Source organism: Chiloscyllium plagiosum, chromosome 6 (genome assembly GCF_004010195.1).
Source record: "Chiloscyllium plagiosum isolate BGI_BamShark_2017 chromosome 6, ASM401019v2, whole genome shotgun sequence".
Classification (NCBI taxonomy): Eukaryota; Metazoa; Chordata; class Chondrichthyes; order Orectolobiformes; family Hemiscylliidae; genus Chiloscyllium; species Chiloscyllium plagiosum.
In genome coordinates, this window is record NC_057715.1 from 84,587,037 (window position 1) to 84,612,040 (window position 25,004).

At 41.6% G+C, this 25,004-nt stretch overlaps 1 protein-coding gene across 1 annotated transcript in view; it reads right to left on the bottom strand.

The window, feature by feature from the left end:
* The window catches only part of ubl3a (ubiquitin-like 3a), a 109,419-nt gene that overhangs the window by 83,639 nt on the left and 776 nt on the right, over positions 1-25,004 (bottom strand). The window lies entirely within an intron of this gene.

The window sequence follows — 25,004 nt, forward strand, 5'->3', positions numbered from 1 at the left end:
ACAATGTATTCGCCAAAAACGGATACCCGCGCAATTTATTCAACAGATGCCTAAGGGAAAGACAACGGAATGAGGACATGCCACAACCCAAAGGACTAGTCACACTACCATACATCAAGAGCATTTCCGAACTGACAGCCAGGCTACTGCAATCACTAGGACTCATAACAGCATACAAACCAACAGCCACTCTCAGACAACTCACCAGAACGAAGGACCCGATACCCAGCATGAGCAAAACCAATGTAGTGTACAAAATCCCATGCAAGGACTGCACAAAACACTACATAGGACAAACAGGAAGACAGCTAACGATCCGCATCCATGAACACCAACTAGCCACGAAACGACACGACCAGCTATCCTTAGTAGCCACACACGCAGATGACAAGCAACATGAATTCAACTGGGACAACACTACTATTATAGGGCAAGCCAAACAGAGAACAGCCAGGGAATTCCTAGAGACATGGCACTCATCCACAGATTCAATCAATAAGCACATTGATCTGGACCCAATATACTGACCACTGCAACGGACAGCTGGAACTGACAACCGGAAGCGGCAGGTACAAATCACTATAAATGCCGGAGGAAACATCACAGAAGCACTTCACAGGACGCTCCCAAACACTGAAGATGTCACCTAGACAGGGGACAAAACATCTGCAACACAAATTCCCAGCTCGGCGAACAGAACCACAACAACGAGCACCTGAGCTACAAATCTTCTCACAAACTTTGAAGAATCTATCTATCTCAGTCTTAAATATACTCAATGACCTGGCTTTCACAGCTTTCTGTGGCAGTGAATTCCATAGATTCACCACTCTCTGGCTGAAGACATTTCTTCTTATCTCCATTCTAAAAGGTCTCCCCTTTACTCTAAGGCTGTGCCCTCAGGTCCTAGTCTCTCCTACCAATGGAAACCTCTTCCCAATATCCATTCTGTCCAAGCCATTCAGTATTCTGTAAGTTTATATTGGATTCCCCCCCTCTTCCTTTTAAACTCCATCAAGTATAAACCCAGAGTCCTCAAATGTTCCTCATATGTTAAGCTTTACATTCCTGGGACCATTCTTGTGAACATCTTCTGAACCCACCCGAGGGCCAGTGCATCCTTCCTGAGATATGGAGCCCAAACCTGCACACAATACTCTGAATGTGGTGTGACCAGAGCCTTATAGAGCCTCAGAAGTACATCTCTGCTTATATATTCAAGTCCTCTCAAAACAAATGCCAACACTGCATTTGCCTTCCTAACTACTGAGTCAACAGCAGGTTTACCTTGAAAGAATCCTAGACTAGAACTCCCAAGTCTCTTTGCACTTCAGACAGAAAACAGTCCATGCTTCTATTCTTCTGACCAAAGTGCATGACCTAACACTTTCCCACATTGTACTCCATCTGCCACTTCTTTGCCCACTCTCCTAACCTGTCCAAATCCTTCTGCAGCATCCCCATCTCCTCAATACTAGCTGTCCTTCTACCTACCTTTGTATCGTTTGCAAACTTAGCCAGAAAGCCCTCAGTTCCTTCATCTAGATTAATATATGAAGTGAAAAGTTGTGGTCCTACCACTGACCTTCCAGAACATTACTTGTCATCAGCTGCCATCTTGAGAAAGACCCTTTTATTCCCACTCTCTGCTTTCTGCCAGACCACTAATCTTCTATCCACGCTAGCACCTTAGGCCCTTATCTTACTCAGCAGCCTCCTGTGAGGCACCTTGTCAAAGGCATTCTTGAAGTACAGGTAGGTAACATTCATTGGTTTTCCTTGGTCTAACCTGCTTGCTACTTCCTCATAGAATTCTAGCAGGTTTGTCAGGCACGACCTCCCCTTGATGAAACCATGCCCTATTTTACATACACTTCCAAGTCTGGTAGCTACTTTGATCAATTCATTTAAGAGGAGATTTGGGTGCACGGAATCAATTCAAAAAAAGTGTACTGGAGATTGTTTCCTGGAGGTAAATGAGCTGTTTAATGAAGGTTAATTTAAGATTATATTTATGATCACTGAAATGAAGAACAACAAAAGGAGAATTTGAGAGGTACAAGATTCTTAGGGAAACTGACAACTGATACTGAGAAGATATTCCCTTTATGGAACAGTTTAAAAATATGGGGCCTCCGGTTTCAGATGTACAAGAAGGACTTCCTTCTGAGGACCATGAGTCTTTACAATTTAGCTCACAAAGACCAGCAGAGGCTACACCATCAAATATGTTCAAGGCCAAGTTAAACAAATTGATTTATTAGGAGTCAAGGGTTAGTGTGGGCATGTGGGAAAATTGCACAAAAGTCAAAATCACATCAGTAATGGTCGAACTGAATGGGAGAACAGGTTCAAGGGGCAGGTAGGGAAATACCTATTTGTATGTCTATTTCTTATGATCTTACGCTATTTAGTTTGGATTTGTTCAGCTTGAGGAACTTGACGATAGAACCCTCTTTGGGTGGATATTAAAAAATCCCAAAGCACCTTTTCAGAGTGGAGCATTTTTCTTAATATCCTGGCCAATAATTCATCATTTAACAATCACCTGAAAAAAACAATTGGTGTAAAATGCATTATTACTTCTGACAACTTGTTGCATACAAATTTGTTGCTGTACTTCTTACATTATGAGACTAGCTGTCAATAGTATTCATTGATTGTCAAGAACCTAGAGACATTCTGAACGAAGGAAAAATGATATATATTATGTTTGCTTTAGTTTAAACACCAAGCAAAGATATTTTGATATATTTTCTTAAAAGCAAATTTCAAAACATATCTTAAAACAGTAATATCAGATTGCATGTTCTTTATAGATACATTTAATTAACCTTCTGGAGTGACAGCCATCTTATACTTGTTATACAATTTATGCTATGCAAAATCAGCTATAATAATTTTGCTGTTAATCATGGTTAAATAGTCCTTAATTAAAATATAATATTTAAGACCTGATTATCATAGAATGCCTGCTTCAAGTTAACCAGTTCAATTTAAAACATACTTGACTATTGTAAATTCAATTTTCCATCAAACCTACCTAGTAACCACTATTTCATTAAAGCATCATGTAATAAATTTGCTCAAAATTAATCTCGTAAAAGCGGAATGAAGTCATATTACAGCATCAATACCCTGAAGATAAATCAAGGGGGAGAACATCACACCACACAACCCTGAAAGTCAGAACCCTTTGGGGATTGAAATATTCAAGTCAGAAATTCATTCCTCTACTTTCCTTCCAACTCTATAATCTACTCCTCCCTCCCCCAACCAATTGCACCTTTTAAAAAATATTTTGGAAATAGCAGGCTCTTTGTAAAATTTTACCTACGTGGAGTCATTAGAATTAAAATCTCAAATTATTTCCGATCGGAGTTAAATCTACATAATTGCAAACTTTTTGTTTTTAATTATATGCAAGTCTAAAAACTAAGAGAAAAATAACAAGACAATTGCCATTTAAGTTATGCTTGTGACACATTACGGGGACATGTCACATGGTACAATTAGTCAAACATAGTTTGTTATGGAAGGATTAATGACAGAAATATTATACTAACGGGAAAACCCAAAAAGAATCATTGCTGCATTTCTGTTACAATAAGACATAGAAGCAGAAGTAGGCCATTTATCCCATCAAGATTACTCTGTCATTCAATGAGATCAAGACTGATCAGAGATCCTCAACTCCATTCCTCTACCTTTTCCCCACAGCTCTTAATTCCCTTAATGATTAGGAATCTGTTTTACTGTCTCTGCCCCAATAAACCTCGTTTGCAAAGAATTCCACAGATTCACTTACCCTTGAAGAAATTCCTCATCTGTCTTAAAGGGGTGACTTCTTATTCGTGAGATTTTGTCCACTGCTCCAATTCTCTCACACAATTGGAAACAACCCCTCCACATCTACCTTGTCAAGCCCCCTAATAATTTTGTATGTTTCAAAAAGGTTCTCTCTCTTTCTAGAGATTTAGTAGTTTCCAGGGATAATTAGATCCATTCTTTTGTTCTGTTTTCCAGTGGAAAAATAGTAATTACAGTGTATGACCAAATCATGAAATTGCGTGGCTTGGAGAGGAAGTTGAATGTAGCATTGCTACCACACCTGGCCTTCTGGGTGGCAAGAGCTTTTTAAATATATTTTCTCATAGGATGTAGACATCTCAGGCCAGCATTTGTTGCCCATCTCTACTTGCCCTTAAATGAGTGGCTTGCTAGGTCATTTAAGAGGGCAGTTAAGAGTCAACCACGTAACTGTGGATCTGGAATCACAAGTAGGCCAGATCATATAAGGATATCATATTTCATTCCCTACTCAACAATAATGATTCACATGGGTTGTTACAGCAATTGTAGATAGTTTCATAGTCACCATTATGGAGTCTAACTTTCAATTCAATTTAAATTCAACTGCTGTAATGGGATTTGAAAACATGCCCATGGTAAATTGTGCCTGGGCCTCTGGAATATCAGTCCACTCTGCCATCAAATTCAATGGTCTTGTACACAACCTAAGTGGAGGTCAATCATTACAAAGAGTCACAACACAGATCTACTTCCAGATTTTTCAAAGTCTCTACTTAACTTCCCCAATGTTTCTATAACATATGGTGTTTAAATACTTGATTACCTGAAGATTCAATCTTGGTCAAACATCAACTTCTTGTTCTCTATTATGGAGCATCTCCAGAGATTATGATCTATAAGCTGTGCCTCCCGTTAGCAATGCCTGATGTGCCACACAGTGAGGGACATCAGAGGATCCTTGAAAGGTTTGCCTGTAGGCCCTCTGTTCTGTTTACAAGAGGACACCTCTCACACCATCATGCATAGGTGGCTATTGTTCATCCAGGTAATGTGACCCTCACAGTACAATTGACTCTGCAGTGGGCCGGTCATAATTCTGATGTTGGCTCATTCTAGGAGTTCAATGTTTGCAATACAGCACTGCAAGCGAATTTTGAGAATGTTGAAGCAAGAGTGCTGAACTTGATTGGGGTCAGCATACGTTCCTGCATCACACCACTGGAGATTCAGAAGTGATTCAACAGGTTGCTGTCATATTTAACTTCCATATTGATTTGCACGAAGCTGGTACGCCATGACTAGGAACCCAGGTGGGCATCCAAGTGCATCAAGAATTCCTCAAGTTGATTTCTGCCCACAATGTCGAATGCCTTGACATGGTCTACAAATATGACAGACGGTTTTGCTTTGCTCACAACACTTCTCTTGCATTTGTTTGTTTGCAAGTACCATGTCAGTTGTGCTTCGATTGCTCTGAAACTGCACTGTCTCTCTGTGAGGGCAGTCTTCTCAAATGGTAAGTACAAGTTGTTAGAAGTACCCTATTCAGGATCCTCTCATCAAGGGAAGACTTAAGTAATTGTGTGGAAATATGGGATCTTATTCATAACACGCTGTCCTAAGCTCATCTCGTAGTCAAGATTGCAAACAATCTGTTTTGGCCTTGGGCAGTAACCAGGGAGAGGGACAGAGTCAATAATGAGGTTGAGAGGTTTGTGGTGGAACAAGTACAGTGATTTGCCATTGCAATATTTATTTTGATACTTACGTAAGCTAGTAGAGGACGTCAGTCTAGCAGTCTGACCATTTATGGGCAACATAAGTTCAACTTAGTGCCATTTATAAATAAAATTGTATGTTAGAGATTTTTTTTCCAAAACATCATTTTAGCTATCTTTATTCCTTCATTCACCAGATAAGGACATTACTATTATCTCCCCAGCAGTAATTCAGAAGGAGTGATATGTAGCCTTCCTTTACCACTTCAGTCTGTGGGGTAGAGGTACTCAGTGTTGTCAGGATGGGAATTGCGGGATCCAACAAAGTAGCAATTACAGTGTATGATCAAATCAGGAAGCGGAGAGACTTGGAGGAAAGGTTGAAGGTAGTGTTGCTACATTATCATGTGCTTTAATTTCTAAAAGCATTGCAGGTGCCTTAAATGCTTACGACTGCAGTGGGTTCTGGAAGACAGCCCACTATTACCAGTCCTCAATTTCCCTGAAACAGGTTATAAATTCAACATCCATATTTCTTGAATGAATTTTTAAAAAGATGCTAGTCTTCCTGCAAATCAGCTACATTATTTCATTCACACACAGACCATCCATGGCAATCTGTGTCAATAGGTGGTTGCAGGTAGTGACACCACGATATCACGGCAGACAAAATAGCCGATATCCATGTTTTGAGAAAAATAAGTTCCTGCAAGGAATAGCTCTCTTGCTATACTCATGAACACACTCACGTAGATGAAGAACCAGGGTGGGGGCCCTTCTCCTTGATGCTCTGGCCAACCTTTATCCCTCGACCAATATCACTGAAATCAGATTACCTGGCCGTTGCCAAACTCTTATTTCTCGGATTTTGCAGCACACAAACTGACTGCTAAATTTCTGACATTACAATAATTACACTGAAAACATACTTCATTGAGGGCAAATGTTACAAATAGCCTGTTCCACAGGGTGTAGCTGGTTTAAAGGAAGGCTAGCCCAATTCTAGAAAGAAATTATGGGTCATTAATGCAGTTAGCTCTCCTTTCAAAGTTCACAGTTCTAAGGCTGTGCAAGACATTGTATAAATTTAAGTCGTGTCAGGGTGGAAAGGGTTCCTTTTCCCAGTCAGGCAGGGGTCAGCAGGTTTTAAGTCCTCTAACTAACCAATTAGATAACCACAGAGTCACCACCCTCTAGCTGAAGAAACTCCTACTCACCTCAGTTCTAAAGGGTAGCTGCTTCACTTAGATGCTGTGCCCTTGGGTCCTAGAGTCTCCTACTAGTGGCAACATCGTGTCCAAGTCCACTCTATCAGGCTTCTCAGTATTCTCTAAGTTTCAATGAGGTTCCGCCACTCCTCTCCCCCCCCTCCCCCAAACTTCTCTACCAAATACAGACCCAGAGTCCTCAATCTGCTCTTCATTTGAAAATCTCTTCATCCTTGGAATCATTTTTCTCAACCTCCTCTGGCCACCGCGAGCATCACGCTTCAGATTTCTGAAGCCTTTCACCATAAAATAGTCTGCACCTCTATTCGTCCTACCAAAGTACATAACCTCACATTTTCCCACATTGTATTCCATCTGCCATTTTTAGCCCACTCTCCTAGCCTGTCTCAGTCCTTCTGCAGCCTCACTGCTTCCTGAATGCTACCTGTCTCTCCACCTATCTTTGATCATAAACAAACTTAGCAACAGTGTCCTCAGTTCCTTTGCCCGGATAGTTAGTGAATAAAGTGAATAGTTGTGGTCCCAACACTAATCACTGCGGAATCACTAGTCACCAGCCACCATCTTGCAAAAGAGCCCTTTACCCCCATTTGCTGCCTACCAGTAAGCCAACCCTCTATCCATGCCAGTATCTTATCCCTAACACCATGGGCTCTTGTCTTATTTAGCAGCCTCCTGAGCACCACCTTGCCAAAAACCTTCTGGAAACCCAAATAGATCACCCTCTACTGGCACTCCTTTGCCTAACCTGCTCGTTACCTCCTCAAAGAATTCTAACAGATTTGTCAGGCGTGACCATCCCTTGATGAAGCCATACTGACTCAGCCCTATTTTCCAAGCAATCCGCAATCTCATCTTTAATAATGGACTCCCATGTTCAAGTAATCTATTAACATTCAAAGAACATAAAAAGAAAGCACATAAGAAGTTATTTGGATAATGGCAACAAAGGATCTGTATCTAAGAATAAGCTACTTTAAAATAAGAATATATTTAAATATCAGATTCAATTTAAAATAAGTTTATCTTAAATCTACTGAAGTCAGAAAAAAATTTCATATTGTTATGAGATGACAGTAAACAGTTTCAATAAAGTTATGCACAAAAAACATAACTTAATGAACGACTGCAACAGTTGATGCAATATACCCATGGTATAGCAATCAAAAAGTTATTTAACAATTTCTTGTTCAAGATCACACATTAGTTCCATTATAGACCTTTTTTTAAAAAAAAATGAATTCAGCAAGCTGCAATTAACTAGCAAATTTCAAATTGCTGTACTGTATCAAATTAGAGGCAGGAAAAATCCAATTAGCAACCAGAATACTTGCACAGTGACAGGTTAAACATTATTAAGCCAAGGAACTCATTGTCATATTTAGCATATTGAACAAGTGCACAACTCAAATTCAAGGACAACTATCCATATCGCTCTACTGACACCCGTGTCCTGGCTGAAGGGGATGTGACATCATTGCTGAAATTATGCTATTGCAGTTAGGAGATTTTCCACCTTCCAGCAAATGCAGCTGTCAGGCTGAAGATTACCATCACGGCTAAAAATTAGAATGATTTTGTTATTCTACTCCCATTTACAAAACAATGACAGCAACACGAAAATGATAACTTGGGCACACTCACCTAACAAGCATAACCTATGAAACAATGTGATTCTGCAGGTCTCCTCATCTTTGGCCTAAGTGATATGAGTCACCAGAATTCCAGTAACTACTTCGCTGGAACACAACAGATTCTCATGATCCTTAGAGAAGCTATTCCAAAGCCATCTTTAACTGAAGCCATTAACTAAATTTTCTACAACACAATTGTCAGGATTCAAAAACAACACTCCTCCAAGCACATATTTAAAATTTTGTAATAACCTATTCTTTAAACTTTCAGTTAGAAATTACTCACAAATCCACCGAAAACTTCAAAACCCTTAATACCAACATCCATGACAACTTCATGTGACAGAGAAGGCTCAGGGACAAAAGGCTATAATTCTGCTCTTTTATCATAAGAATAGATAGTGCTATTATTTTTTAACGGAGAAAGTGAGGACTGCAGATGCTGGAGATCAGAGCTGAAAACGTGTTGCTGGAACAGCGCAGCAGGTCAGGCAGCATCCAGGGAACAGGAGAATCGACGTTTCGGGCATGAGCCCTTCTTCAGGAGTCAGGCATGGGCCCTTCTTCAGGATTCCTGAAGAAGGGCTTGTGCCCGAAATGTCGATTCTCCTGTTCCTGGATGCTGCCTGACTTGCTGCGCTTTTCCAGCAACACATTTTCAGCTATTATTTTTTAACATTTAGTCACCAATATAAATTCACTAAAATATTCTGCACTAATCTTTCCAACTCAATTCTAAAATTATTTTTTCTGATAAACCTGCTTCATATGAAGCACAATAGACTGCTGGAGGAATAAGTTCCTTAAGGCCATTATATGGATAGCATCAGTGTGCAACTCATCGATGAGTATGATGAGGAGTTATGTAATACATCAATAAATTGCAGTCAAAGTGGTTCTAGTTTTATTTTGTGTATTACCAAATCTAATTTCTTACTCATTTACTAAGTTGTGAAATTATTTAATTGTTTTGCAAACAGAAATCATAATTTTAGACAAAAGCTTGTAATATTCTTAACTTTCATTGATGGATCAAGAGTATTTTGTACACAAGATACAAATTGACCAATAGTGCCTCAGTTTCAGTTGGATCCTTGGTAAAGTATGAAAAAGTTGTGTTTTTAACCACAAGTTCGGTGACCTGATACGAAGGAGAATAGTCAGAAGTTTAGAAGACTCCACTTCACCGGTAAGAAGGAGCACAGGGTAAACAGAAGAAAGAAAATGAAATTAGAAATGCTCCACTGCTTTTTCTCATACATCCACCTGAATTTACTAATGCTACAAATTTGATTTCGTTTTCAAAGAAAACCAACTTTGGATGGGCTGGATCAGCTCCTTAAATGGACATCCAGAAAAGCAAAAGCTGAGAGGACCACAAAGGAGCACAGCAAAATGCTCATAAACTATTATTCAAAGTTACCAAATTATTCAAAGCAGTTTGAGTAACAAAATAACGTGTTGTATTCTTATTGGTTATGTATTATTATGCTGTATTATGAGGCTATAACTGAGCAGCAGAATTGACTGGGCTGCAGTTTCAGTAAATATTTTAAGCAAAACTGACAGATGCCTGGAAATATAGTAAGGCTTACATTGAGAGCATCATATTGACATCCTGATTTAATCAAAATATTGGAAGCTGGTACTTAATTACAGCAAGTGTTTTCTATGATGTGCAATAATCACAGGGATAGTCTTGGTTATTCTTGGTAAGCTTCATTCACCTATCAATGCTATCAACACTGCCTTCCACCACTACCAACCCTACCAAAGCTATACACTAATCTCAAAACCAGTTCTTTCATAGCTAAGTTTCATCCATTCATGCAACATTTCCAACCCAAAGTCCCATTTTATAATATCCACTCTAACACTAGCCTACTGTGCACCCCACAAATTGTACAACTATCAAAGTCCTTAATTTACTGCAGTACATCTACTCTCATTTAAGATATCCCTGAACAAGCTCAGCCTGTCTTACTTTCTTTGTGTTAGAGTTGTTTTGCTAGATCAGAATAAACCAAGGAAGTGAAAACTGTTCTTTTGGAAGAATTAGTAAACATAATGCCAAAAGGCTGAAGGAAAACTGTCGAAAAAAGGAAACAGTGAGAAAGAAAACTGTACAGAAGGGTAAAATATTTAAAATGGCCTGTGTTTTATCAAATATGTTTCTTCAGGCGATTGCAGGAAACAAGACCGTGGAGAGTGGAGGAGTAGTCAACCAATTACAACAAAAAATGTGAATTATGCAAATTGATTCCCACATGGCATATTTAATCCAGTACTGGTATGTTTCTTGCTTTGACGTTGATAAGTGCAATAAAACAAAAATCTTACAAAAGTTATGAAGAGCCTCAACCATAAAGCGCACTTGCTGCAATAATTGACCATCTACATACAACATGGAAATACAGGCGCATCACACCACAGCACAAAATAATACACTAACTTCCACCTGTTTGCCAGTTAAAAGAATCAGGCACCATCTTTCCCGGTTCATCAAGGTTATCACCAAAACACCTTGACTGACAGTAAAGAAAAGATAAACAAAAGCCAGAAATCAAAGAAAAGTGCTATATCTTCATAAGAGTCTTCAAAGTATAATCAAGGATGTAAAACACAAAACATGCATTTGTATTTCCATAAAATATTTTAAAAGATCTAAACATGTGTTAACTGTTAAATAGTGATGTGTGTATGAAAACAAATCAGTCACTTTGTACACATATGATCCTATTACCAGTTTTAATAATTTTGAAAAGGAAGGAGTTGGCCAAGTATTTGCTCGTCAAAAGAAATCTTTAATATCCACTTGAACATAGAGACGCAAGTTTGGTTTCATGTTTAATCTAAGTTTCGCAATCCTCTTTCTCAGTGCTGCACTAACACATCACTTAGATCACAAATTCACCCTATCATTGTTAGGTTCTTTTTGTGTGGTTTCACACCCAAGATGCAATTCCCATATACCAATTTCTGCAAACAGTTAAAGTTTAATAAAGCTTGTACAAGCTAGGTGACCCCTCTGATACTCTTCGCAGGCATGCAAAGTCAAGTCAGAAGAGTGACCCTGAACAAAGAAAAGATATCCCCTTTATACAGGTCAGTTCGCAATGCTTACAGATAATCTGGCCACTCACTCCCCCAAAAACACGTTACCCCAGATACAATGGTAGGATGATCTCATCCTATGAGATAATGCAAATGTTCATGCCCAAATCCTGGGGAATCGTAATGCAGACAATTTCCTGACTCAGTGACTCCCCAACTCCCCAAGACAATGTAGGTGTCCTAGTGAGAATGTTTATATGGTATAAACAGGCAGGGAAAGAGTTAAGTTCTGAGTTTTGAGAAACAAGAGATTCAACTGAGCAGGACTCAGATCAGGCAAGATCTTACAGTTAACAATGGGGTGCTGGAGGCAAGGGTAATGGGTAAACAAGGAGGCAAAACAGACATTATGGAGAGCCTTTTAACAATATTGAAAGCATTCAGCACATAAGGTCAGCTAACAAGGGAAAAAGAATCCACTGTATGAGTCCAGTTAACAAAGTTAAGAACACCCATTATATGACAGTAAAGGGCTAGGCCTCTGCTATCGACACTCATTGATTGCAACAATCATCCAATTAATATGTATGTTGCCTTATCTGGATGCTCCTCCTTGTAAAATAACTACATAATTCATTGAGAAGCTGTTGCTCGAGACAAGACTGTGAACTCATGTCCCTGTGCACATGGGCGATCGTTGTCTCTCTCCAGGGCCTGCAATAAAGGAAGGTTAAACTGCTGTCTCCCAAGCATTTTGCTTCGACTGAAGGGGGAATGGGACAACAGTACTGGCGTAGATGGCAGGATTCAAATGGATACCCACGATCGGATGGTGTCAGCGGCCGCCTGGAACATCTGTGTTTAAGTGGGATTCGAGTTTTCTGTGTTTAAGTGGGATTCAATTAGTGAGTATCATTGTCAAATCTGAAACTGTTAAAGTACCTTTCGGCAAATGGGACAGACACTTGATAAATCTGGTCTTTTATCCCCGTTAGAAAAGTCTGTTGTGATAATCTTCATGATGAGTTAAATTATCATAGATTGAGCATCCAACTGAACAAACTGTTGGGAAATGAATAATGGCCATTGGGGGAATTTGGGATCTAGATAAATGTTCAAAAGCAGAGGCGAAGGTGTGGAAGTCTAATGTTTCACAAGAATGGAACGGTTTAATTACTAATTGGAAAACGGTGGCCACCTGAATAAATGAAAAATCCCACCAAATTTCTTGGGAACACATTGCTAAATGTAAAAATATTCCTACTACTGATGATTAAGGGAAAACCTGTCATTGGGAGGTTTTGAAGGCATTATGTGAAATGTACAGTCTTAAATCTAAATCTGCTAAAGACAAAAGTGAGAAAAGTGTCTCTCGGGCACCACTAGATGCCAGGCTTTACTTGATAGTGGGGAAGATTCTAATGAAAATTGTTTGCCCCGTAACCGTCCTAAAGCACCGATGGTGAACCTTTACCCCAAATCTGAATCACCTCCACCCTACAATCAGTCCCAGAATCCCCCCCCCCCCCCCTTCCCACCCCCCCACAACAAAGCTCCACCACAGCTCCTCTAATTATTCGCCAAACTCCCCCTCCCAGCCTTAAAGGCTCAACCCAGTAATGCTTTTACCCCAGTCACATACACTGATCCTATCCGTTGCTGGACTCGCAGTCGTTCTAATCACAGTAAATCAAAATTGAAGCCTATTCCTAATACCCTCCCAGCCACCAGCCAGAGTGGTTCCCAGAAACATCGACAAAATATGTATTTGACTGGGTGCCCAGATCTTGATTCCCCGAGTAGTGGGCCCAAATTGGACTCTGATGCTGGCTTCCCCATGAATACTGTTGTTATGACTAATCGCCCTGATAGCAGGTTCCGCCACCCAGAACCTGGACCACTGCAAAAAGTACCCAATCCGGACCCCAACGACATAGATCAAAGGCCCACAATCCCAGTCTGTACCCCATGGAAACCACAGGAAACGTGGATAATTAAGAATGATGGCCCGGACAAAAAGACCCAACCCGAATATTTTATTGAACATCTCATGAGTACTATCCAAATCTACCAAGCCACATCCTGGACAACATTTAGTCTCTGTTGCATGACGCTCACCTCTGGCGAGCATGAAAAATGGCAACAGTCTTTGGGTAACCATGCAACTTGGGAAGCCTATCCTGCTGCCATCCCAAGAGTAAATGATCAGACAGATGCAGTCCAAAATGTCCTGCGCTGCACCCTTCAAAAACCCATTGATCATACTAAAATTCTAAACTGTAAACCTCAAAGATGAAGATAGTTCTGTTCCACTTATGCCACCTATGCTGGCAATATCTCCTCTAATGCGGGTAACATCTCGGCCCAGTTAAATGCACTCTTAATTCATTGTCTCCCTAACGAAATCGGTAAATCCATCTGTACTCATGCCCTAGATTGGTCAGAAAAACGTAGGTCCCAGATGAAATTACTGGTCACCCACTTCTTCAGTTTGAATAATTTCGGCCCGCCTGTGTCTGTTAAGCACGGAGTGGTTCAGAGACCTGTCTGCGATATGGCCCCACAATATGACATTGCAGGCTATCAAATGGAACCACTGCCCTGTGTCCCAGGATGAGCTAATCCATACAGCCACGGCTATGCCACATCCCCTAATGGTCCTGTGAAAACCCCCTATACACCAGGCGTCCCTTTTCGTCGTGGCCCGGACACACGGGATTTGAGATCCGGGCCGGAGACCTCTACGTGTCCCCGAGACATATTGTTTCACCTGTGGTTCCTTTGGCCACTGGAGGCATGACTGTCCACATAGACAGAAGGGCTTATGCCCGAAACGTCGATTCTCCTGTTCCCTGGATGCTGCCTGACCTGCTGCGCTTTTCCAGCAACACATTTCCAGCTCTGATCTCCAGCATCTGCAGACCTCACTTTCTCCTCAAAGATGTCCACATAGACAGCCCTTTGTCAGGCACATTGGACCCCATCCCCCCTGCAACGCCCAGGCAGAACCCTGACCGCCATGCCCCTCTCTCCACCCGCAACCCGTTTTCTCACTGACTGGCATTCGGCAGAGAAGACCCCTGTCTAGAAAAACAGAAATTTTCCCGTCCTCACCTCCTCTTCTGAGGAGGAGCCCATCCCTTACCTTTGGGTTAGGTCTGCCTGATTACCCTTCCTCTTAGATAATGGTCTATATCTTCTGTGCTAAATGCCGACGTCTGCTCACAGTACCAATTCCCCTTAACTAATAAAAAACTGCTCCTCTTTTTTTTTAGATTACTTAGTGTGGAAACAGGACCTTCGGCCCAACAAGTCCTCACCGCCCGCCGAAAAGCAACCCACCCATACCCCTGCATTTACCCCTTACCTAACACTACGGGCAATTTAGCATGGCCAATTTACCTGACCTGCACATCTTTGGACTGTGGGAGGAAACCGGAGCACCCGGAGGAAACCCACGCAGACACGGGGAGAACGTGCAAACTCCACACAGTCAGTCGCGTGAGGCGGGAATTTCACCCGGGTCTCTGGCGATGTGAGGCAGCAGTGCTAACCACTGTGCCGCCTTTCCTCCCAGGTCCAGGAATTCCCCTTGATCTCTAAGCTCACAGTTCATTATGGGCAACAGAGTTCCCTTATTCAGTTTGCAGTCACTCCCTCTCTAGGCTTTAACCTTGTTGGTAGAGACATTCTCTGCAATTTGAATCTACCAGTCACTTGTGCGGATGGGGGGGGGATTAGTATTCCTAGTAATACTGACCATCACGCCCTTTGGGTACACAGGCCATCCCAATGGTGGTCCTTGGACATCTCCGACTTTTCCCTGCCTCCTGACGTATCCCCACCCAATGAAAAATTCAAACCTCACGTTACTGTTGCATACAATCCTTCTGGACGTTCTGATATACTAAAGGCCCTATTTGCCCCTTAGGATGGAACTTTCCCATTATGATCTATGCTCTTGTCAACGGCAATGCTGGGTCTGTGCTTGCTGTTAAAGTGCCTAGTTTCCTTTGGCACCAGTCACCGGGCGTCAGCCCCCATGTGTACAATGCTTGTGCTGGACGGTCATGTGGCCCGTGAAATTGTGCCCATGGTTTTTAATGCCCTGGCTAATACCAACCCTGTACTCTGCGGTAGTCCACAATGGTTCAGATGGGATACTATTCTCTGCTACTCCTTGTTAAGTTCATGGCATGGAACCCTCCATCACCATCAGCCTTCCACTGACCCCACCTCCTTCCCCACCACTCAAGGTCTGGGCTAAATCCAAGACAGGCGTTGAGTTGACCTCAGACGATCCTGTCGTTATAAGCCTACTGGAAAATATTACGCCCCCACACATCTTGCAGTATCCCCTGAAAAAGGAAGCAACAAATAGAGTCTGCCCCCTGATAAAGTCCCTCTTGCAACAAGGTGCCCTTGTCTTTCACCTTGTAATACCCTAATCCTCGGCATTCCCAAGCCAGAGAGACCTGACTGGTGTCTAGTTCAGGACCTTTGGTCCGTGAACAACATTATTGCGCCCCTCCATACCACCGTCCCTTACCCTGCCACCATCATGGGGCAGGCTCTCACTGCAGCCAGCCAGTTCACCATCATTGATTTACAGCATGCCTTTTTCTCTATCCCTCCACATGAAGAGTCACAGTACTTCTTTGTCTTCACATTTGAAGACAGACGGTATACCTGGACCCGTTTACCACAAGGTTTTATCCACTCCCCCATCATTTTCTCTCAAACACTGTGGTCAACTCTGAGACTTGGAAATCCCTCCGGGTTCTGCCCTGGTCAAATATATTGATGACTTACTTTTTGCAAGTAATTCCAATGAAGCCAATAATGCTGACACAAACTTCCTTTTAATGCGCTAAGCTTAAACGCGGTCAATCAGAAGTCAACTTTTTGGGTATTTTACTGAGCACTCAGAACAGCTCTCTCACCCAGGACAGACTGTGCCCTATCACCCTAATCCCTACCATGGGAAAGCCCAAACAGATGCATAAATTTCTTGGATTAATTAATTTCTGCAAGCAATGGATCCCAAATGTCACTCGCCTTACGAAAATCCTGAGCCCACTGGCCTTGTCCAACGTAGCCTCATGTTTCACTTTCAGTTCGGAACAGTTAAATGCATTTAGAGTCTTTAAAAGGCTGTCCTTTCTTCCCCACCAGTGCTGGGACAACCTTTATATGACCGACCCTTTTACTTCTATGTGTCCATTGTTGATGGCTGCGCATCTGCCATCCTGGCACAGTCCCATGGCGGCAGCAAGCGACCCACAGCTTATTTTTCGGCCCAACTCAACCTGGTCGCCCTCTGGTTCCCCCCCGCACCTGGATTCTGCCTGCCGTTTACCTTATGGCCATTGCTGCAGCGAACCTGACCCTCCAGTAGACTGTCACTGTGTACTCTTCCCATATGATCACAGCCCTTCTGACAACTCATGAAACACAGCTTCTGACACAGGCACGCCTTAGTAAATATGAGATAGCCCTACTTCACAACCGTTTCTTGACCTGTGCCTACTACACAACCATTAATCCTGCTACATTTGTTACTCATTCTCCCAAAGAATTCTCCGAACCCTCTCATTCATGTCCAGAACTAAATCACTTCTTGACCAGCCCTCGTCAAGATTTAACTGATGTGCCCCTGGTCACCCCCTGATCTCATGTTTTACATTGACAGCTCTGTTTCAGTTTCTACAGATGACAGACGCCTCTCCAGTTATGCTGCTGTCTCTGACTCAGCAGCATTGTGCCCGGCTGTCTCTGCACAGAAAGCGGAACTTTTTGCCCTTACGCATGCCTGCATTTTGGCTACGGACAAAAATCTCCACACTGATTCTTGTTATGCCTTCAGTGTAGCCCATGACTTTGGGACCCTGTGGACTCAGAGAGGGTTCCACACTTCCTCAAGCACTTCCATCTCCAACACCTGTGTATACTGAAAATCTCTTACGAGCCATCCTTCTCTCCAAAAAGCTAGCCATCATCAAATGTGTTGCTCACCTTCATAACGGTAGTGCTGTTACCGACAGGAACACAAGGGCCAATTTGGCAGCCAAGTAGGCCGCAGCCTCACAACCTTGGGTAGTAGACACGGATGCATATGCTATGCCAGTTCTCCATGGCTAAGGAGGTCCAGACATGTCCACTATTTCACAACTTCAGGGGGAATCCCCTGCCGCAGAAAAGGATATGTGGCAGAAACATTGTTGTATACAATCCCGTCATAGGTTTCTGCCAAACCCCGGCTGGACAAACATGCATTCCAGAGACCTTCTACCTTTACTCGTTGACAATCTACACACAGACACTCACTTGGGAAAGGAGGGAATGTGTATGCTCTTATTATGAACATGGTGGAGCCCAGACCTAAATAAGGCAGCTGGGACCAGACATTGTCTTATATGCCAGAGGGTTAACCCAGGAAAACCGATTCGATGTACCAAAGAAGAATTCCAATTCCAAGTGGCCCCTTTCGACACTTTACAACTGGACTTCATACAATTATCACAAGTACAGTGCTATAAATATTGCCTTGTTATCACAGATACATTCAGCAAATGGATAGACGCTTTCCCAACAACCAATAACAAAGTATCTACAGTGACCCAAATTCTCCTGAAAGAAACAATTCCCTACTTTGATGTGCCTCAATGACTATCATTTGATAATAGACCACATTTTACTGGAAAGATCAGCCAAGAACTGTGTACCATCCTCAACATTGACCAACAGTTCCATTGCGCATATCATTCTAAGGCAGCAGGAATAGTGGACCATGCAAATGGAATTCTGAAGGACAAACTTACTAAACTTACTCTAGAACCATGACTACATAAGCATTACTCCTCAGGTCTCACAGCAGCTAAAATAATATATGGTCTCCCTGGACGAGCTCCATGGGACGGCAACCAGGCCCCACCACCCCAGATTGATCTGCATGTAATGGGAAATGAAATGCAGCACTATTTCAAACAACTAACAATGTCTCTAAAGTCTCTCCACTCACAGATGAGGGAAACCACCAAACCAAACCACCCCCCCCACCGCCCCCGATTGCGACAGTGACTTGGAAGGAGAAGAAACAGGTGAGTGGGTCTTAATCTGAGACTGGGAAAGGCCAAATTGGGACCCCACTGGAAAGGACCATTCCAGGTGTTGCTCCAAACCCCCACTGCAGTGAAGGTTAAAGGAAAGGTTTGCTGGATTCACCTGAACGACTGTAAACGGTGGACAACGGACCAAAAGGAGGAGGAAAAGGATTAAGAAAGTCTGATTAAAAAAAATAACTTTAATCTGATCTCTGTCTTGTCGACCCTGCGATTGATACATTGCATGCTTCTACACTTGCCTCTGACAAGGTGACAGGATGGGGTTGTCAAGAGAGCTTAGCAGGAATACGTCTACTTCTCTCTAACCAGGGTACCGAAGGGAGGGTCAAGATTTGCAGCAGCGTAGACATCACCAAATCCATCATTTACACAGGGGAGACGTTCTCACTTGTAACAATTTGCAAGGGAACCCGTTTGGGATATGGAATGTTACTAAAATCGATTACTGTAATGGACTGATGGCCCAGACAAATCACAAGTTGATCCTGGACCAAAGAAATCTGTGGCAACTCCCCTGTTGGCATTGGGGCTGCAAGTTTGACTTTACCTGCAGAGGAGACCCCTGGAAGAGAGAGATCATCACTTACTGTATGATGGGAAGTGCTATGGGGAGGTCCTGGAAAATAAGCCTTCCCTGTAAGAAACATCTCCCCCCCCCCCCCATCATATCCATGACTCAGTCCCGCAGAGCCCTCCTCTATATGGAACAATCTGTACTGACTATCCAGGAATACACGGTCGGCAATTATTTCTACCAAGTCTATTAATGGCTGTACAGCCATGGCACCGTTGCTTGCTTCCCCAGCCCACTGGAGTGAACTCTCCCTTCTCGATTTTTCCTCAGTGGGACTGCGGCCTACATATCAGTGTGCTCTGGCCAGTAACAGTTTGCCACAGTCCCAAAGATTAACTCTTCAGTACGAACCTGCACGTGGCAGATTGCATTATCTTCCCCAACCTTCTGACCACATGGACAGGGATTGGCTAAAGGGAAATATATGGCAAAGAGGGAAACTCCCCAGTAACCACCTGGGATATGAAAGATGGGATTGGATTGGGATGTTCAGAAATGTTCATCTGCATTGAAAAAACCCTTGCCTTTACCGCTCTTGCCACCTTCACAAGTGCGGACCTATTCAGGACATGTGAGGTGTAAATTGCAATTCCAACAGATCCAATTGTATTCCCTTCAGAAGAGGGGAACAGCTGCTATGTGGAAAAAATCAATCGTACCCACCTTACAGTGGATGACCATGTCTTTGCCCTTCCTCAAAACAGAGAAGAGGTTAAGGAAGCCTCGTGCCCCACTGGCATCACATCTGCCTGGATTAATCATGGTTACTCTCATGATAAGGGCTGTTTAGAAACGCTTTTTGCAGATCCAGGCTGCTTTTCCTTCTTCAGCGGTATGGCCACAAACTTCCTAGAGTCGCCTTACCCCCACTCGGTGGCCATTGGCACCCTACTCCCCAGGACTGTACCCTGTCCGGGGCATTAGCACGTGGCCGTCAGAAACGTGATACCTCTGAGGAATTTTGTGCTGCCTATAAAGACCTTCCCACCTTTACTGCAGGGCAGGCAGCTGGTTACAGTGCAGCAGGCCTTTTCTCCCTTGGGACTTCTGGGGCTAATGTGTCCGCCCACAACCATAACTATCTCGCATGCTGACTTACCATGTTGGGCAATGCTACCCGAGGGGCACTCAAGGACATCACCCAACCTGAACCAACTCAGACCTTTCTCCATGCAAATTCGCTATGCATTGGATCACTTCCTTGCCCGCCAGGACAAATGTATCACAGGTCTGGACAATGTCACTGCTAATGTCACTTGCTATATCCAGAAGACAGATGAACAATTAGGAGGGTAAGGGATGGGCCGGGTGGGGGGACTGGGGGCTCGGAGGGTGGAAGAACTGACAAGTTAACATGGCTATTTACGCAGGAGTAATTATAATAGGAATCTCTCTGCGAATAGCTGTTCTGAAATACATCTTACATCGAATGATCGACTCCATGCAGGGAATATTTATAACAAGACGGGCTTTGGTGACCTGATACCCAGCTATTGAGGATTTATATGACAACAGGACTGACATTAGCTCCTATGCCATTGGTTATCATGAAATGATAAAAGGAGGGAATGAGAATGTCAATAGGGTATAAGCAGACAGGGAAAGAGTTAAGTTCTGAGTTTTGTGAATCAAGAGATTCAGCTGAGCATGACTCAGATCAGGTAAAAGCTTAGAGTTAACAATGAGGTGCTGGAGACAAGCGTAATGGGTTAACAAGGTAGAAAAGCAGTCATTATGTAAAGCCATTTAACAATATTGAAAGCATTCAGTATGCAAAGTCAGCTAACAAGGGGAAAAGTATCCACTGTATGAGTCCAGTTAAAGCTAAGAACACACATTGTATGACAGTAAAGTGCTTGGCCTCTGCTATCAATACTCGTTGATTGTAACGAGTATCGAATTAATACGCATGTTGCCTTATCTGGATACTCCTGTCTGTAAAATGGCTATATAATTCATTGAGAAGCTATTGTTCGAGAGAAGACGGTGATCTCATGTCCTGTACACATGTGCAATTGATTTCTCTCTCTCTCCCTCCAGGGCCTGGAATAAAGGAAGGTAAAACTACTGTCTCCAAGCGTTTTGCTTTGACAAGGGGAAATGGGACAATGCTGCAAATGAGTTCTGGCTCCATTTTATCCTCAGACAACGTAGGTGTGATAGGCCTCAGCATCGGGGATGATCATGCAAGCGAACCGGATTGGTTGGAGATGGTTATGAAAGTATGGACGAGATTAAATGAGAGTTTAATTTGATAATAGGAGGGGGAAGTATGACTGCCTCAATAGAGTAGGTGTCATTTGCATTCCTGCATGAATGTCATCCCCACCCATTTTCAGAACATTCAGTCAGTGCAGTTTAACCCTTTACTGTTACTTTAACGTCCAGAGAGATATTCCCATTTAATCTTTTAACATTACATCATGGGACTCAACGTAACAAATCCCAAAAGGAAATCAACATCAGATATGTTGCTTAAGTATGTCACCCAGTTAAGTTATGAATTTATAACACACTAGAACAATTGTCAAATGCATATTATATAGAAGAAGCTGAAACTTAACCCATTTCTCATCCAATTAGCCCCTGCAACAAAAATTTGAATAGGACAATAAAAAACATTTTAAACCTTTACAAATCAGTGACACTACTTTAAGATTAGAAGCAACTAGCTAATCATCCTATGAAATCATCATGATTTGGGTAGCCAGGCAGGAAAAATAGGCAACTACAGCCTAGTCTTTAAAGGCTTACAAACTTTTGTTGGCAGACAAATTTTACATTATGCATTCACAACCAACAAACCAGTGTTTCCAGCATCTGCAACACTGTGCTTTTATTAAACCCCTCTTTATGTCTGCTTGCATATTGTGCAGTATTGTTTAATCAACCTATTCAGATAGGTCATAACACACCTCTGGGCAGATGGAATTTGAACAAGGACCATCTGGCCCAGAGGAGGGAGAATACCACTACCACAAGGCCCCTCGAATATATACTGCAAAAATCATTTTTTAATTAACATATTTGATGACACACCTTTGGTGCACGTAGGATATGACCTTTCCTGTCTGGCCCAAAGGTTGGGAATGACCAATCCCCCCAAGATTTCTCAGAAGTGATCACAATGGACTAAAGTCCACATGCTGTCAGTAGTAATAACAACCTGTTTGGGCATTTTATGATCCACCCGTGGGGCAGATAGGACTTGAATCTGTATTTAATGGCAAACAATTTAGGGACACTACCACACCACAAGAGGCATCCAGACTTTATTTTTAACAAGGTTTTCAGATATGATATGACACACCTTTACAAAAGGATGACTCAAATCCAGTCATCTAGCCCAGAGGTAGATACATGACCACAACAGCCCTCTGGACCTGATATTATTTGAACACAGAGGAGTTCCCAATAAATACAAATCACCTGATGCAATTAAACAATCACAATTCACATGCTTAGTACAGTACTGGCAAAAGTTCCTTCTCCTTTTAAGTCATGTTCTGAATATGCTGTCAGTTGTCACAGGGAATAAAGCTTGGGAATGTTCATCTCACAACTGACTAGACAAATTACAGACTTGCTCAAAAATGAACGAATCTAAAAGATTATTACAAACTGTCACTTCAAGTCTCAAAATCAACAGAAAATCAGGAGACAATTACCAACTGCATAGCATACAAAACGCACAAAACAAACTTAAAATTAAACAAACAGAATCCCACCTATTCCAATTAATCCTATTTTTGCTTTTTAAGGTGAAAAAATCAAAGTGAAGTAGTGTCCAAAACGGAGAATCTGCAAAATTTTATGAAGCTATTTTCCTGAAACAGCGAGGTCCCTAAGGTCACACCCCTGTCTCTTTAAGCTTACCTGCCTTAAGATTAAAAACTGAAGTTAATATTTTCCATTTACTATTAAGATCTCTCCTAGCTCCAAGTAATAATTGATTCGCCTGACTTGCATATAGTCTCAGCAAGTCACCCAATTCTAAGGGAGGGACTCCAAGGATTAGACTGCGGTAGAGACATAACATTAGTATTAGCTAGGAACATCATAAACTTAACTCCAATTCCACAGTTTTAATTATGAACGGACCTTCACAGATGTCAGAATGACATATGCATACCTTGTGTAAAAGCTGCAATCAACTGCAAGCTGTAATGTTTAATTTATAGCTTTTTTTCATACGCTATATAAAGAGTGTCTGTAATGTTTAACTTTTAACTTTGTTCCTTATTTCTTTCCACCTTAAGTTTTTGTACCTAGATACTTGTACCTAGGATGGCGCCATGTGTGGTGACAATGAAAAATTTCACTGCATTCCTGCACTTTTATATTTGAATACACATGACAATAAAGTCTAAATCTTAAACTAGCCTAACCTCAGCTCTAAAAGAACAACGTTCTAATTCATATCAAGCTCCCTTACATTATTGCCTTGACTACTTGTCTCTCTCTCTCTCCCAACCATTGCGAAAAGAGCCCTATTACATAATCTAAGTAAATTAAAAAGTTTTAAATAATCAATGATAATATTTTTACACTAAATGAGATTGGTGCAAACAATTATTTTCAAATCTCAAAAATTAAACAAATTGTATTTCAGCAAACATTGGATTTTACTGTCTTTACAGTTCACTGCTTGATTTAAGAAGTTATTTACCGCACGACTGAAACAGATTGATTTTTTCTTGTAGCATGTCTCTTGGGAAGTAGCTACAAAGAGTAACTCGGCAAAATCTGCAGTGATTTTAATGTGCATCCGACTGCTGTAAAAACTAATCTGTAATGTGAAGCGGCCAGCTTCCAAGTCCATGGGAGCAGCACAGTACTATAGAAATAATAGATGGCACCTTTGAATGCATGGAAAAGTTTGGAGAACATATAATCCTGGCTCACTATTGAGAGTGAACTTGACCGGAGGTACTGACTTTCACATAAAGAGGTCCTACATCTCTTAGATGAACTCAAATTCCCAAAGTAGCATTTTGCAGAGCAAAGTGATCATTGCTGATGTGCTGGCCAATCTGATTGCTCATACAACATTGCTGAAACAGATTACTGCATTCTGTTTGCAAGACCTTTCTGTATGCAAACTCAAAGCTGCATTTCCGACATGATAAAAATGACTACACTTCAAAGAGTATTTAACTGGCTGTAAAATCATCTGGTACTTAACAAAGGAACTATATCTTACATCCAGTTACAGATATTATGTAATCATTTCAAAATTGTTAATCTCTACAATCAATTTCACTTACAAATGCCAGTCACAAAAGAAGGAAATAAAACGTGAAGAGTTAGTTATTTAATAAAATTAGTAGAACAAAATAATGAAAAATATTGGTTATTTATTACTATTTCTTAATAATATTTGTGGTTGCTGTTTTAGAAAGTTGGAAGCTTAGAATTCTACAACCTCATTTAATCCCCTGAAATCAAACATCAAGACAAATGAGATTGGTTAATATCTATAGTTAGATTATTCAAAAACTCCAGTCATTTTTCTCTTCCCTAACATCGAAAAATCGGAACCAACCAACGACCAAATATTGCTTCACCATAAAAAAACACTCCATATAATTCCTCACATTTTAACTTGTACATTATTATTGTATATGCATCTGAGAGAATGCAATCGTGCATGAAACACACTTTCAATGGTCGAAAAATGAGTCTGTCAAATTACGTATCAAAAGGTAAGCATATATAAACCGGTTTTGTTGCATTTTATCCCCTCGCTGGCTTAAACAACATCCAAAAGTAGGAACCACCCGATTACATATGTACATAAAATTTATTAACGCACGAAGAATTTGAGGGGACGCATTGTTTCAAAGCCCCACTGATTA